Below are 15411 nucleotides of genomic sequence, written 5' to 3' on the forward strand. Positions count from 1 at the left end.
ACCTCCGGTGCTTGCTCTAGTACAGTGCTGTTACCATTTTCCTCTCAAATATGATTTTCAATTTATACACTTAATCTAGAGAAGAAACTTCTGGATTTTAAACAAAAACTTCCCTACTGATTGGATAGCATGATTCTTGTTTCGAAAAGCATTTTCTTTACTAGCGATGCCTCCTAATGTGATGGTTCCTCCATGTATCTGAATAGGGCTTGCCCTTCCCTTTATAGACTTTTATGCCCATCCCATCTTTTAAAAAGTCCATACTGAAGTCAGATCTTTTTTCATTATTTCCTGTTATATTACTCTTTAGTCAGGGATTAGCCATAGAATGTGGTCATCATTTCCCTTACAATGCAAGCCACTATTTGAATTTGTTGTACTACACACATAATATCCAGAAAGTGTGGATGATGGTGGCTGTCCAGCAGCCAAGGATGAACTGGGTTACCTGAAAGGGGGCTGGAAATGAAAAAGAACAGGGTGGAGGGTGGTGAGAGAAGGAAGAAGCCAAGACAAAGGTTTCAGGTCAAGGCTCAAAGTTTAGTAGTCAGCACTGTGTTATGCAGGGAAAGCCCACAGACCCCAGCCTTTGTTTCTGCTGGATTGAATTGTAAAGCAAGCTCAGCAGGCAGTCTACTCCTGTAGGAAATTGACTCTTTCTGGGTCATTAAAGTCTAGCTCTGGCTAACACTTAAGATCCATTTAACCTGCTCAAGACTGGGGGAGGGAACAGATAATATCCTTCACATTACACAAATAGCATATGTCCATCATAGAAAATTATAAAATGTGGACATGTATAATTGAATATATTGAAGCAAATCATTGTTGGTTTTGGAAAATGTTTTCCCAGGCATTTTAATGCATATTTGTTCAACCTAGGCATCTATGAAGGAAAAACAAGGACTCTTGTGCATTTATGAATGCAAAGGTTACTCTGCCCTATGACTTCATTTTCTTTTTTTTTTTTTTTCTTCAAGACAGGGTTTCTCTGTATAGCCCTGGCTGCCCTGGAACTCACTCTGTAGACCAGGCTGGCCTTGAACTCAGAAATCTGCCTGCCTCTGCCTCCTAGAGTTCTGGGATTACAGGTGTGCACTACCACCGCCCGGTGGCTATGACTTCATTTTCTTAGCAAATTTAATTCACCCAGTTTGACCAGATGTCTTCTCTATTTACTAATCTGTGACCTAAGGAGCATAAAACAAACCATTATAAAGAGAAAACAAAGAAATCGGGCCCAGGTATTGAGCAGTGAGTCCAAAATTCTACTTCCAAGCAGGAAACCAGATCCATCCCTGAAGTTCCTCTCAGGGAATGCTCCTGTGGAGTGCTGGGGTTCGGAAAAAGTCAAAGATAGACAGTATGTCTCCTATCAGAACACTCCTGGCTGCTGGTTTGAGAGCTGGGCCATGTACCCAGCCAGGTACTGTGAAGTACTGAACTGGTATTGTCCATTTTACAGTAGGGGTGGGAGTGGGGAGCAACCTTTGCTACCTATGTGATGTGGTATTTTCGAGCAATAGGACTTTTAAAATATATCTTCTTTTGTTATTAAATTATTTACTTTACATTCCAATTTCAGCTTCCCCTCCTTCCTCTTCTCCTAGTCCCTCATATCTCCCCTTCTCTGAGGATGTCAACCAGCCTTGGCTTATCAAGTTGGAGTAAGACTGGGTGCATCTTCTTCTACTGAGGCTAGAGAAGAGAGCCCAGTTAGTGGAAAGGGATCCAGAGTCAGGCAGTACAGTCAGAGACAGCCCCTGCTCCTGCTTTAGGAGTCCCACATAAGATCCAGCTGCACAACTGTTGCATATGTGCAGAGGGCCTAAGCCCATCTGATGCATGTTTTCTGGTTGTCAATTCAGTCTCTGTGAGTCCCTGTGGGCCCAGGTTAGTTAATTCTGTAGGTTTTCTTGCGGTGTCCTTCACCCTCTTGATCCTTCAATCCTTTCTTCTTCTCTTGTGCAGGATTTCCCAAGCTCCACTTAATGTCTGCCTGTGGGTCTCTGCATGGGTTTCCATCAATTTCTGGGTGAAGCCTCTCTAATGGCAATTATGGTCAGGCTCCTATCTGCAAGTATAGCAGAATATTATTAATGGTGTGAGGTGTGGGCTCTCTCTCATGGCATGGGTCTTAAGTTGGGCCACTCATTGGTTGACCCTTCCCTCAAATTCTGTTCTATCTTTTACCCCTTACACATTTTGTAGACCGTACAAATTGTGGGTCAAAGATTTGTGGCTGGGTTAGCGCCCCCATCCTCCCACTGGAAGTCTTGCATGGTTACAAGAGATGACTTGTTCAGGCTCCATATCCTTCAGTGCTAGGAGTCTAAGTTAGGATCACCCTCATAGATTTCTGAGAGTTTCCATTGTCCCAGAAATGCCCCCCTCCAATCCAGGTGTCTCTCCCAGTACCCTTTCCTCCACCTTGCCTTATCTCACTGGTTCCCATTCTCCCTTTCCCCAGTTTCGCTCCTCCCATCACCCTTCGCCTATTAGTCTAATCTATTTCCCCTTCTAAGTGAGATTCAAGGGTCCACCTTGGTCACTCCTTATTATTTAGCTTCTTTGGGTCTGTGGTTTGTAGCATGGTTATACTGCACTTTATGATTCCTATCCACTTATAAATATGGACATACCATGCTTGTCATTCTAAGTCTGGGTTACGTCACTCAGAATGATCTTTTCTGGTTCCATCCATTTGCCGGAAAATGTTATGATGTCATTGCTTTTAATGGCTGAATAATACTCCATTGTGTAACTGTACCACATTTTCTTTATCCATTCTTTGGTTGAGCCAGTTTCTGGCTATTAGAAATAAAGCTGCCATGAATATAATTGAGCAAGTGTCCTTGTGGTATGGTGGGTCTTCTTTTGTGTATATGCCCAAGGGTGTTATAGCTGAATCTTGAGGTGGGTTTATTCCCAATTTTCTGAGAAGCTGCCAAATTGAATTAAAAAGTGTCTGCACAAGTTTGCATTCCCACCAGCAATGGAGGAGTATTCTCCTTGCTCTACATCCTTGACATCATGCTCTGTCACTTGAGGTTTTGCTCTTAGCCTTTCCTGTGGCAAAAGATGGAATCTTACATTTGATTTGCATCTCCCTTATAAGTAAGAATGCTGAACATTTCTTTAAGTGTTTCTCAGCAAGTAGAGATTCCTCTGTCAAGAATTCTCTGTTTAGCTCTGTATCCCATTTTTAAATTGGGTTATTTGGATTGTTGATGTATAGTTTCTTGAGTTCTTTATATATTTTAGATGTCATCTCTTTGTCAGATGTAGAGTTGATAAAAATATTTTTCCTTTCCGTAGATTGCTGTTTTGTCCTTTTGCTGGTATCCTTGCCTTACAGAACATTTTCAGTTTCATGAGGTCCCATTTATTAATATTGTTGATCTTAGTGTCTGAGCTGTTGGTTCAGGAAATTGTCTTCTTTGCCAAAAGATGGTCATCCTACCAAAAGCAATCTACAGATCCAGTCAAAATTCCACCACAATTTTTTACACACCTTGAAAGAGCAATATTTAATTTCATATGGAAAACCAGAAACCCAGGCTAAAACAATCCTGTACAATAAAATAGTTTTTGGAGGTATCACTGGTTTCAAGCTGCACTACAGAGCTACAGTAATAAAGACTGCATGGTACTGGCATAAAAACCGTCAGGTTGATCAATGGAATTGAATGGAAGATCCAGAAGTAAACACATACAGCTATGGACACTTGATTTGACAGAGAAGCCAAAACTATTCAGTGGAAAAAAAGAAAGCATCTTCAACAAATGGTGCTGGTCTACCTGGATGTCTGTGTGTAGAAGAATGCAAATAGACCTATATTTATTACTCTGCACAAAATTCAAATCCAAGTAGATCAAAGTTCTCAACATAAAACTGGACATACAAAATCCAATAACATTACAATCTTCTAGCATTCAGATGTGCAGAGTTTTTACAGTGTGTGTGTGACCCGTCCAGCAGGTCCAGTTATTCCAGGGTCTCGAAGAGGCACTACCTGAGGGTCAAAAATGGGGGGAGAGAAAAGGGAAGCCAAGCACGCTAAGAAAGACAAGTCAGTCTGGGTTATGTCGAGGCTTCATTTAATGTCGGGGAGGTAAGTGGGTTTTAAGGCTTACAGAGAAGGAAATAACCTTCACACCAGACAAAGGAGGGAAGGGCAGAGTCACCCCTAGGAGTCAAAGCAGGAAGCAAGCGAGGAGGTCATCTGGTCATCTGGAGAGGACACCCGGAGTTAACGCCGGCAGGTACATTCCACGGTTAGGGCAGGAACTCAGGAACTCGCACTCTTCTCATGCTGGACAGCTCATGGGGAAGTCTCTAGTTAATTGTTCTCATATTTTAGCAGCCACCACCTTAGGGCCATGAGTAAGCATTAAATCTGAATAGCTCAGGATGGCTTCCCACATGTATGAACTAGGTACAGAACACCTAGGTTGTCTGTTTAGATAATATTTACATCTTGGGCCACATAATCACACGTCAGCGCAAAAATGTCATCTTTGTGACAGGTCAGAAGCCTCTTCCTATGACACATGCCCTTTGTTGTTGCAGATTCCCACCAGTGACTTTCATGGAAGATATCAGTCACTCATTGGGACTAAGCTACAATCACACCTGGGTGGGCTAGACGTCCTCAGCATTGACGGAAAGAAAAATATGTGAATGCTATCACGTACCATTTTATTCACAAACGATAACTTGGGAACCAGGAATCCTACAGTATCTGAGCACCTCTCAGAAATTGTGTTCTGCTTTACCCGCCTCTTCTGGCAACCCTCCAAGGACAGTGCCCAAGGTCATCATACCAAGAGGTGATGCAGATCTTTAGGAACCCCTGACCTTTCTGTGGGGGTCCCTGCTCCCTGCCTGCTATAATTTTGTCATGTTCTGGATTAATTTCTGTTCTATCTTATCGCTCTGGGTTTTCCTATCTGTATCTCTTTTGGCTTGTTTCTTGTCTTGACCCTGACATCTCCAGGGTCCTTGTTCCCACGCAGTCAGTGCATCTCTCCCCCCTCCCCCACTCTGATGCTCCTCCATTGCTGGCGTCTTGTTTTTACATAATGTTTTTTATTAGTGTGTGTGTACACATGTGCAGGTCATAGGAAAGTGCCTTTACCTGTGCAGCTATCTTGCCAGCTCTGCATCTCTCGTAAGCTGTAGCAGGATCCATCTCTTTAACCTCTACATTGCTGTTTTGGCAATAGATTCAGCAAATAATCATGAAAACAAACTTATTGTTTTCTTCGGGTCGTTTCTGTTTTCCCCGGGGGACACTGCTTGTCCCTTTTGCTCACTTAAGGTTCTAGAACGTGCTTTGTATTCACTCCTGTTTGTATTCAGCCTCTTCTTCCTAATGAGATGCGACTGTGTTTGCTAGTTTGTAGGACAGAAATTGGCCTCACTAAATGCTCCCTCTTACAGCCCTCAGAATGATGGTTCAGAAATTCAACATAGAACAAGGCAGGAGCCTGGCATGACTCTCACATTCAACCTTCCTACCCTCAGGCCCTATCCATCGCCAGGTACATCTGGTTTACCTTGTAAGTAGATTAGCAATGCTCAGGCGCCACCTTCATCCTTGTTGGCATCCTGTGTTCATTCTGGCAGCCTCCTCAGTGGTCTCTCTCACCCCAAGTTTTTGAAGGGATGTCCTCTGCCTGTAAAGTGTAGGTACCTCCCAGCATCCCCCTGGGCTCCCTGCCACCAGTGTCACAGGAATTGGAAAGCTCACAGGCGCTCTTATTAACATAATAGGATTATGTCTTCCATGCCTACATCTCTTAGCTACCTTGGGTGTGGAGTGGAGGATTTGACCTCCTGGGAACTGGCCTAGACTTGAATCCACATCATGGGTGTTCACATTTATCTACTCACACTGAAAAGAGGAAAAACATACCGAGACCTTAAAGAAGCCTCTCTTTGACTCATGCCTCATTTACTGCAGCGTGACTACAAAGTAAAAACAGGTAAAAAGCAGTTCTTGCAAGCTACCTTTGCCCAGAATTCAGGTGGAGCTGGGGTCTGAGCAGCACGTCTTGGCCTGCTTGGCCTGGGCATATGGCGGCTGGGACTGGTATGATCTTGCCAGGTTTCTTTCTCTCAGACAGCTCGAAGCACAGATCGCCCCCTTCTTCCCCCAAGGCGACAGGAATGGATGAGTTGCTGGGATTTGTCACAGAACGTGTGAGAGCCATCTGGCTACAACCAGAGCCTCAGAATTTTGGATCTTTCAGAGGGTGACGACGTGATGGGTCGGGTAAGGGAAAGAACTAAGGAGTAAACAGTGTAGGCTGCAGCCTCTTCGATTAGGGCGATTAGGGTTTAACCAATGGTGGGGCGCCTGTGGGGGGAAGAGAGGGACTGGCAGCTGGAGGTCTTGTTGCCCAGTGGAGCAGCAGTGCTCGGAGCACTCTTGGTCAGAGCCCACCTCATCTGTGTTGAGCTACTGAGCCAGTCACTCCTGGTGGTCTCCTTGTCTGAAAAGCAAGTGAAGTCCTTCCTGGAAAACTGCAGCCCATTCGCTGGAGTGGACAAAGCCAGAGCAACCCCAGTTCTCAGGGCTCTCTGTAAGTACAGCAGCAGCAGTGTGTGTGCATGCTCGCGTGTGCATGTGTGTGTGTGTGTGTGTGTGTGTGTGTGCGCGCGCGTGTGTATGTATGTGTGTGTATGTGTGCGTGTGTGCACGTGTGTGCATGCGTGTGCGTGTGCACACGTGTGTGTATGCATGTGTGTGTGCATGAGTGTATGCATGTGTGTATGTGTGTGCATGTGTGTGCCTGTGTGCACATGTGTGTATGCATGTGTGTATGTGTGTGTGCATGTGTTTACGTGTGTGTGCACGTGTGTGTATGCATGTGTGTATGTGTGTGTGCACGTGTGTGTATGCATGTGTGTGTGTATGCATGTGTGTGTGTGTGTGCGTGTGTTCATTAGGGGGAATTCCTTAGATTGGCGTGTACCACTGGAAGATGGCTAGTCCAAAGTGACTATTAGCATGCAGGAGAAGCAGAGAACTCGCTGGCTTCAGTTCAAAGAGCCAAAGTATGCAGCCCCACACAGACACTGAAGGTCTAGAAAGTTCTCAGAGGGTTCACTGGTGTGGACTGCATTAAGACACTGAAGAAATTGCACTCTGATGTTCCTAGGCAGTGGCAGGAACAATACATTCACCTTCTCAGGGAGAGCATGCATGCAGTGGCTGGCTTCCTAGGCGTGGTGGTTTGAATGATGTTGGCCCCCATAGGCTCCCGTATTTGAGTGCTTAGTCACCAGGGAGTGGAACTCTTTGAAAGGATTAGGAGGTGTGGCCTTATTGAAAAAAGGGTATCATTGGGGGTCAGCTTTGAGGTTTCAAACCTCAAGCCAGGTACTCATGTTCTCTCTCTCTCTCTCTCTCTCTCTCTCTCTCTCTCTCTCTCTCTCTCTCTCTCAGGATACAGCTCTCAGCTACTGCTCCAGGGCCGTATGTGCCTCCATGCTCCATGCCACCATAGCCATGGACTAACCCTATGAAACCCTAAGCAAACCCCAATTAAACGCTTTCTCTCATAAGCGTTGCTGTGGTTGTGTCGCCTCTTCACAGCAATAGAACAGGGACTAAGACACTGTTTCCCCTTTCACTCCCATAGGTTCCCAAGCCTAGGGATGCTTTCAATTTGAGCCAGTCATTGTCCTTCAGTTATTCTTTTCCTTGTCCGATTTCTCTGCTGTGTCCTCCTGCAGACTTGCTTTACTCATCCTGGAGACATCTCTCAATGCAGTCGACTTGAGAAGAGGTACCATCACCTTAATTCAGCCTGGCGGCAAAACTGCAATAGACCTCTTAGTACCTCAGACCCACCAGTAGGGGCGCTATGCTTACTCTCACCCTAATCCCATGGTTTGGTGTAAACTTAGTCCTCTCAGTGAAACAGCTTTGCCAGAGAGAGTCACTCAGGGGTGGTATAATCAGATTTCAGTGGCAAATGAAATTTGGGGACTGCTAATAAGTCTCTTCTTCACTGATAATTTCATGTTCACTCTTCGTGACAATCTGAAAACCGTGTGTCCTTAGCTCATTTCAAATCATCCTCACCTTAAATGATTTAGGATGGTGGTTCTCAAAACAAAATCTTCCAGTCAGACAGTGACTGGAGACACTTTGATCATTCGGTCATTACGTCTGGAATAAGAGTGTTATTAAAATCCAGAGAACAGAAGTCAGGGTGTGCCTGACACTTAACAGTTCATAGGAAAGCAACCAACAACGAAGGATGCTATGCTCCAAAATATCAACACAATGTCCTGTTTTCTGCCCCCCCCCACTTATATTGGAATATATATCAGGTCCCCAGTGGGTGGACTGATACCATGTACCAAACTCTTTCTAAATGATAGTCTTCCCGTATCTGCAGGATATGGTACTATCATTCACATATCACAACCAAGATCTGGTGATGCCCAAGTGCTTGTAGGAAATATTGTATTTGCATACAATCTGTGTGCTTCCTTTTGTATATTTAAACCATCTCTAGATGTCTTATAGTTCCTGATATTATGTAAACACTATGTAATTAGTTGTTTTGTTGTATTATTTAGGAAGTAAAACAAGAAAATAATTCTGTATATGTTCAGTTGAATGCAACTTTTCTTACAAATAGTGTTCAACTGTGGTAGGCAGAGTCCCTAGATTTGCAACTTACAGATTCAGAGAATGGGTAGTTCTGTGGGGTTCAGCACGGGTACACAGGTATGATTCATGTCTCACACAGGATGAAGAGAGATGATGTGGGACTTTATCATGCTACTGAGAAGGATATGAGATTTATAACTTACAGTTTATTTCTGTAACTTTCCATGTCAAGTTTTTAGGGCACAATGAAAGTATAAAAACTAAAACGTAAGGGGAGAGAGTACTGTAGAGACATGATTAAGAAACCCTAATTTGGGGTGTTATACACTGAATTATATACCGCCCCAATTCGGGTTTTGAAACTCGGACTCCAGTGTGATTGTCTATAGAAATAGGGCCCTTAAAGAGATGATTAAAGTAGCTGGGGAGACAGATCTCACGTAAAATGCTTGTCCTGAGCTGGGTGCTCAGAACCTAGTTGATGGCTCACACAGTTCTAGGGGGTGAGATGGATGGATCCCTGGGGTTTGCTGGCTAGCCAGGTAAACCTGTCTCAAAAAGAAAGGTAAGCAACATTGAGGAATGACATTCTGGGTTGACCTCTGGCCTTGCATATGCAAACATGTCCACTCTTATACATATATGCACACACATAAACATATACATACATGCACACACACACACACACACACACACACACACACACACACGTTATTAAAGTTCAACCAGGTCCCAAGGATAAGGCTGCAATACAGTAGCTATAACAAAATACCACATCAGTGTTCACAGGCAGAGGAAAACTCTTGTGGGTGCATAACTAAAGCTGAGACAGATCAGCCTGATGCGCTTGGTCTTGGAGTTCCATTCTGTAGAACTGTGACAATTAAGTTTCTGTTATTTAATCGATCTACTCTGTGCTGTTTTGCTGTGGCTTCCTGTGCAAATGTCACAGTAGGCAATGTGTTTTGGTACATCATAGGGAGGTTGGAAGACCAGTTAGGAGTTACTGAATGATGTTGATAATTTCTTTACCCCTCTGACTTTTAATTTCTCCTCTATGAATTGGGAGGAGTTGTGCCCTTTTTTTTTTTTCTTTTTCTTTTTTTTTTTTTTGGTCCATGGTGGGTTTTTTTTTTTTTTGTTTTGTGGAAAAAGTCTCATTAGGTCTAGGCTGGCCTTGAACTCACTGTGTAGGGTCTCTTAGGTCTAGGCTGGCTTTAACTCACTGTGTAATGTCCCTTAGGTCTAGGCTGGCCTTGAACTTATTGTGTAGGGTCTCATTAAATCTAGGCTGGCTTTAAATTCACGGTGTAGGGTCTTATTAGGTCTAGGGTGGCCTTCACTGGGTAGTTGAGGATGTCTTTAAACATCTCTTTTCTTCCTGTTTCTGCCTATCCAATGTTCAGATGGTTAAATACCATGCCTGATTCATGTGGTACTGGGGAGTGGAATCCAGGGCTTTGTGCATGCTAGACAAAGCAGCCTGAGCTGTATACTTCCTTTCTGTTAATAAAGATTCAGTAGCACACACACCAAAGGCCTGCCTTAGTTACTCTTCTATTGTTTATTGTTATGACCAAGGTCACTCATAACATAAAGCATTTCATTGAGGCTTGCTTACCATTTTGGAAGATCAGTCCATGACTCTCAAGGTTGGGAGCATGGTGGGAGGCACGCATAGCACTGGACCGGTAGCTTACATCCTGACCCTCAGGTATGAGGTAGGAAAAGAGACTAGGCCAGGTGTGGGCTTTGGAAACCTCAGAGCCTACCCTTGGTGGCATATCTCCTCCAAGAAGACCACACGGATTAATCCTTCCTAAAGCATTTACTACTAGGAAGTAGTAAGTAAGTAGTAAGACAGACTAAGGAGTCTGCTTACTAGGGAGCAAACACTCACATGTTTAAACCCATAAGGACTGTTCTCATTCATGTGACCACAGGGTCTGACACCAGAGCTACTGTACTTTGAGAACCTTGCAGGTAGAGATCTTGTTATATGGCCTTGTGCCTGGGGCCCCTGTGACTCCTAGAATGTCATAGGCACACGTGAGCTATTAATAGGGTTTTAGATCCGGTAAAACTGTGATGATTTGGTAGATTTCCCATCCAAGAGGCTGTCTGTCGGCATGGTTGTGAACACTGTGACTACAACCTCAGTCTCCAGGCTTCTCTTCTAGTGGAGGAAGAAGTGTGACGAACTCAGCGGAAGACTTCAGATAGTTCCAGATCGTAAGATGGAGATCGGTTGGAAGTAGGGTAGTGTCTTCACATTGCAAGGCTGAGGGGATCAGTGCTTGCTGCACAGGCTTGAGGAGCAGAGTTCAGATCCCCAGCACCCATGTAAAGAGCCAAGAACAGAAGTCAGCAGGCACCTGTAGCCCAAGCACTGCGGGTGCAGGCAAGGACAAGACAGGCAAATCTCTGGAGCTCGCTGAGCAGTCGGAATAATAGCTGATGACGTAAGGGCTCGCCCACCTGCCTGTGCGCATGCCCACAGGTGTCATTCTCTGCTGTAGCCCGCCCCCACCTCCCCGCCGCCACCGGGACTCTCACTGAGCCTGGAGCTAGTGAAGCCCCTGTCTGTTCCTGACCCACAGTGCTGAGGTCAGAAGTATGCATTGTCACACTGGGATTTTTTTTTTAGTGTGGGTGCTAGGATCCGAACTCTGGTCTCTACAGCTGTGCAGCAAGTCTCCTTGCTCCCAACTCCCAAGAACCACATCTTCAGCCTTTTTTTCTTCTTCTTTTTCTTTCTTTCTCTCTCTCTCTCTCTCTCTTTTTTTTTAATTCCTTGGACTAGCCTAAAACCCTGGGCTTAGTGCCCCGGACTAATTTGTTTGCCTGAATTAATTATCAGCAGGAGGTGGCCGCCTCATTTCCCAGAGACCTTCTCTTTTGGAAGGAATGCCTTTTATTTCAAACAGTACAATTTCGGTCTCTTTGGCAACTAGTGTAAAGGGTGCCTTGACATTTATGTAAAGGCATTTAAATGTTACTGTTTCCGAAGGAACAGTTTTAGAATACGAAACCTTAACCCCCAACCCCCACCCAGGCAAGAAAGAAAAACACTCCCAGCTTAATTACATCTGTAAAATAGCGTTCATAGTTGCTTTTTATGATGCTATTGGAAGATAATTGCGCTATTTGCAAATTACAAAATAATTAGAGATAATTTCATGAAACTTGCTTTGGGTTTTTGTCAGTGAAAATGACACCCCACTTTAGAGGGCAGGGGTGCATGCAGAGCTGTGTATTATCTTTCCTGATTGATAAAAGATCTCCTGGGAGATCAAATAGTTGCAACAATGCTACCCGGGACAGTCTCACATTGGCATATAAAGGTCCTTTTGGTAGGTGTGGGATCAAACCCAGGGCTTGGTGTCTGCAAGGCAAGCAATCAAATCTCTCAACTCAGCTCTATCCCCAGCCTCATAAAAACATTCTTACAGTTAGGAAAAGGAGCCCAAAGACACTTGATTCTCTCTTTGTATGTTTGCGTGTGTGCAGGTTCATGTGCACATATGTGCATGGAGTGTGGAGGTAAGTTAGGTTGTTCCTCAGGTACTGTCTACATTTTTTTTTTAAAGATAAGGTGTTTTAGTTAGGGTTATTATTGCTGTGATAAAGCACCATGACCAGAAGCAGGTTGGAGGGGAAAGGTTTTATTTCACTTATCCTTCTACATCACTGTACATCATTGAAGGAAATTAGGACAGAAACTGAAATAGGGCAGGAACCTGGAGGCAGGAGCTGGTGCAAAGACCATGGGAGGGTGCAACTTGCTGGCTTGCTCTCCATGGTGTGCTGAGCTTGTTTTCTTATAGAACTCAGGATCACCAGCCCAGGGTTCTATACCTGCAGTGGGCTGGGCTCTCCCCACAGCAATCACCAAAGAAGAAAATGCTCTACAGGCTGCCCTACAGCCCGACCTTATGGGGGCATTTTCTCAATCGAGGATCCCTCTTCTCAGATGGCTATAGCTTGTGTCAAGTTGACATATTTTAGCCAGCACACAGGGTCCCTCACTGTCCTGGAATGTGCCAAGTGGGCTACGCTAGCGGGCCAGCAAGCTGCAGGGATCCATCTGTCTCTCCCTCCCTAGCACTGGAATTACAAATGTGTGCCACCTCGCCTGGCATTTTTAATTTTAGTTTTTTTCCCTTAATGTGAGTTCTAGGGAATAAACTCAGGTTCTTGAGCTTACAAGGCAAGCAGATTACATGGCTAAGCTATCTCCCCAGCCCCTAGTTTCTTATGTATGAAGTATTTATTGTGATAAGAACCATACGGCGTGAAGTCTACCTTCTTAGCATGATTTTAAAGGTGCACTGTGGAAGTGCTTGCCATCTGCGCAATGCGATACATCACATCATTAGAGTCGATTTACCTTACATCACTGAAACACACTACACATTGTTCAACAACTGCCTGTTTTCCTTTCTCACACCCCTGGAAACCATCATTCCATGTTTCGCTTCTGTGAGTTTGATCTCTTAACTGTCGGACTGTGAAGAGTTTGTTCTGTCACGACTAGCATGGATGTCTAGATGGTCCACGTTGCAGTCAATGATAGGATTTCCTTCTTCTTTTTTTCCAAATAGCATTCTGTTGTGTGGGCACAGCACATTTTCTTTAGCCACTGAACTGTTGGTGGAAGGTTAGGTTGTTGCCATCTTTTGGGTATTGTGAATTATGCTGCAATAGAGAGAGTGCTAATATCCCTCTGAAATTCTGGTTTTCATTCTAATGGATAAACACCCAGAAATGAGGTTGCCTAATCATATAGCATTTTTATTTTTAACCCTTTAAGAACATGAATATTCTTTTCCATGCAGCTGTCCCATGTTATGTTTCCACCAACATTGTACAAGGGTTTAATTGTCAACTCAATCTACAGTCATCTAGAAAGAAAGTCTCAGTCAAAGATTGTCCAAGTCAGGTTAGCCAATGGGATTCTTGATCAGATGGATTAAAGTATGAAGATCTGCCTACTGTGGGTGGCACCATTCCCTAGAAGGGGCTCCTGGGTTGTGTAAGAATGAACAAAGTAAGCTGAGCACTAGTATGCAAGCATTAACTCATTGCTCTTGACTATGGCTGTTACCAGGTTCTCTAAGCAACTACAACTGTGACTGATCTGTTGTGATGAACTCTGTCCTTGAATCGTGAGCCAAATAAATCCTTTCTCCTTCAAGTTGTTTTTGTCTGGTAATTTTTCATAGTAATAAGAAAGAGAACTAAGATAAGTTCCAACCTCTCAACATCAACAGCTCTTATAGTTTTCTGTTGTTTTTCTTTCTTTGATGGGCATCCTAACAGGTATGATGTGGTTTCTCAATATAGTTTTAATTTTTCTTCCTTGATCACTAGTGATGTTAATTATCCCTTCATCTACCTATCCACCACTACTAGTATCTTATGGCACACAAAAAAATCAAGTGAACTTGGAATAAAGGCTTAGATATAAGATGTTAAACTAGAAAACTGTTGGAAGTAAACATCTAGGGAATCCTTTATCATTCTTGGCAACGATTTCTGGAATATGACATTAAAAAGCATAGGCAATGGTATAACTTAGTCCATAAAGAGTTAGACAGTAACTACTTATAATTTGTAGGCTGCTGGGTTTCTAATGTCACAGTGCGGAAACAGATACAGCCAATATGGATGGATGTGGCAGCATCTCAATCAAACTTTATTTGCAAAAATAACCTGGGATGGATTCTGCTTGTAGGGTATTGCTTGCTGAAGCCTTTTAGCTTAAGATTTCCATTCCTGTGTACTATTGGCTGCTGAGCCAGCTCCCCTCAGTTGATGCCAGCAACAACACCCACAGCCATCATGATAACATGTCAAATGTCCTCTGGGGGACAAAAATCACTGTTAGCTGTGACCTTCTCTAGATGGCTGATAACTGAGATAACCTGATAAAGAGTCATGGGAGATGCTTTCCTAAGATTACGGAGTGTAGAGGAAGGTAGTGGAAGAGACAAAATCCCATGGTGGGTTTGTCTTAGGTAGGTCAAGGTTGCTTCAAATGGGACCATTATCACCACCTAAATTTGGAAAGTGGTTCAAAAATAACCTCGATGGTAACACGGTTGCTAAGTGCTCTGTTAGTGCAAATATGAGCTTAACCTACTTTTGAGGTAGGCAACGGAAACAAGGCACGGGCACACTAGTTCATCCTAACGGGAGTCTGAGTTGAGGGCCTTTTGTGTGTCAGAAAGGCTGGGGCGTAGGGTGGGGACACCCAGCATTGCCAATTCCCACTTGTGCAGAGGTTTATTTTTTCTGCTTATCTCAATTCAGAACAAACACAGGCAGAGCGAATTTTGAAAGCACTCACATGGATCTCATTGTTTGGACAGAGTCAGACAAAAGTGGCCTGGTTTCACTGCGAATTGGCAATAACACGTGCTTTTGAAAGTTGGAAACAGCATAATGCCTCATCCCAGAGAATGGTGTCTTGTCTTGTAAAATAAACACCTGCTTTGCAAAACATAGAAGCATAAAAGCTGTCTTTATAAAAATTGTTGGGTTTCTTTTCTCCAAGCCTATTATTCTCTGGTAATTAAAATATTAAGTACAATTTGAGATTGTATGACATATAGATTTGTGTTTTTAAACAAACAAACAATATCAAAACAAGCCCATGTCTCCACAAGAATTTCAGCTAAGCCCTTGTATATTCCTTTTCTCTTTGGATTGGGGAGAATAGGGGTGGGAGGAAGCTTCTTTCATCAATATTTCTTCACATAAATGCATTTTT

General features: G+C 43.7%; 1 protein-coding gene across 1 annotated transcript in view; it reads left to right on the forward strand.

Moving 5' to 3' along the window:
• Positions 1 to 15411, forward strand: part of Dner (delta/notch like EGF repeat containing) — a 295828-nt gene that overhangs the window by 240231 nt on the left and 40186 nt on the right. The window lies entirely within an intron of this gene.

This window comes from Apodemus sylvaticus, chromosome 9 (genome assembly GCF_947179515.1).
Source record: "Apodemus sylvaticus chromosome 9, mApoSyl1.1, whole genome shotgun sequence".
Lineage (NCBI taxonomy): Eukaryota > Metazoa > Chordata > Mammalia > Rodentia > Muridae > Apodemus > Apodemus sylvaticus.